General features: G+C 38.6%; 1 pseudogene; it reads left to right on the top strand.

Moving 5' to 3' along the window:
• Positions 1 to 773: 773 nt before the first annotated feature.
• Positions 774 to 1411, top strand: LOC132512794 (GTP-binding nuclear protein Ran-like; annotated as a pseudogene).
• The last annotated feature ends 484 nt before the right edge of the window (positions 1412 to 1895 follow it).

Genomic DNA, 1895 nt, shown 5'->3' with positions numbered 1-1895 from the left:
TCTGGTTTGCATCCAAATCTTAGTGAAAATTAAGCCTTGTTTTTTCTTTCTTCCATGTTAGGTTTTTTTGCAGAGTATATCTTATTCAGTCTGGCAGGTTTTTTTGTTTTGTTTTGTTTTTGAAAAATAATTTCCCTGCTCCTCTGGCCCACAAGCTCCCCTGCTCCCAACACACACAAAATGTAGAATTTGTTCACTGGACCCTGTCTCAGCAGAATCTGTCCTCTGGGTTCCCTGTCTCATTTTAGTAGCTCTTGATGCCTCCTGTTGTCTTGTGACTGCTCACTCTAGGTAAGTGGAGGGGAACCCAGAGTGGGAATGTACGGAATATCCAGTGTCTAGTCAAGATTCCTTCTCCAGAAATAGTGACCTTCTAGGTATTACCAACTTCATCTCAGAAGGCAGTGGTTCATCGATTCTGGCTGCTGAAAAAGATACACTCCCTGAATGCAGGAATTCCTACCTGCTTTGTTCACAGCACTTGGAACAGCACCTGGCACACTAGATTTTCAGTAAGTATTCTGTGAATGAATGAACTAGATATCCATGAATGAGGCATCCATTTATGAATTGAATTTTGTTTTTAATTCAAAGGAAAGTTCAGCAATTTTAGGTCAAAAGGCATTTTCATGCTGCAATATTTAACATTTTAAGTGTTCTCATTTTCATCACTAACAGAGATTATATAAGAACCAACCAACAATCAAGTAAAAAATTGATTGGGCTTAGCCAGCTGAGGAACAGAGAGAGACACTTCTGGAAGAACCATCATGATGGCTGCCCCAAAAGAATCCCAAGTTCTATTTAAATATGAATTGGTTGGTGATGACAATACTGGTAAACTATATTTTCAAAGTGTCATTTGACTCATGAGTTTGAGATGTAGTCACTTTGATTGTTGAAGTCTATCGCCCCATGTTTCATACCAACAATAGACTTTTTAAATTCAACGAATTAGACATACATTTGGTAGCCTGAGAAATGGCTATCTGATCCAAGCCCAGCAAGCCATTGTAATGTTTGATGTGACATCAAGAGTTACAAGTGTGCACCTAAGCGGCACAGAGATCTGGTAGGAATATATGAAAACATCCTCGCCTTATTGCATGGCAACATAGTGCGTATTAAGGACTGAGAAATTAAGGAAAAATCCATTGTCTTCTAATGAAAGAAGAATCTCCAGTAATATGAGATTTCTGCCAGAAGTAACTACAACTTTGAGAAGCCTGTCCATTGGCTTGCTAGGAAACTAGCTGGCGATCCTGACTTGGAGTCTGTTGGCACGGGTGCTCTCACCCCACCAATCATAGTCATGGACTCAGTTTTGGAAGTTCAGTATGAGCACGGCTTAGAGGCTGCTCAGACTACTATTCTCCCAGAGAGAATGATACCCTGGGAGAAAGGAAGCTGAAGTCCGAGGTCTAGTTTTATAGGCAACTGTCTTGTGATGTCCAGTAAGCAGTGTGTTTGTGACTTTATTACACAGCTAACCAGATATATCCTTCATCCTTATGATGCTAAATGAATGGGATTTGAAATGAATGTGGCAGTTTAAAAAAATACCTTTATATTTTACTTCCATACTTGGCTGTTTGGACTCCAGTTGTTTCTTTCCTGAGTTTCAAATATAAGACTGCTGTGGTCACAGCACACACAGAAACACACAAAAAAATCAGTGGGTTTGGACTTTTCTTCTGGAATTGGACCATATATAGGTAAATAAAATATCACCGGGGAAAACCCCTAAATGTCCACTAGGTTAATAAATTAGTAAACCATGTAACAACTGATTTAATATTTTACAGTACTCAAAATAGTGATTATTAAAAATTTTAAACAGCATGAGAAAATGCTTATGCTAAGTTGTTAAGTCAGACACAAATCGAATATACATA

The sequence above is a fragment of the Lagenorhynchus albirostris genome, chromosome 21 (assembly GCF_949774975.1).
Source record: "Lagenorhynchus albirostris chromosome 21, mLagAlb1.1, whole genome shotgun sequence".
Classification (NCBI taxonomy): domain Eukaryota; kingdom Metazoa; phylum Chordata; class Mammalia; order Artiodactyla; family Delphinidae; genus Lagenorhynchus; species Lagenorhynchus albirostris.
The sequence above is the reverse complement of the archived record's forward strand: the minus strand, read 5'-3'. Positions and strand labels throughout refer to the sequence as shown.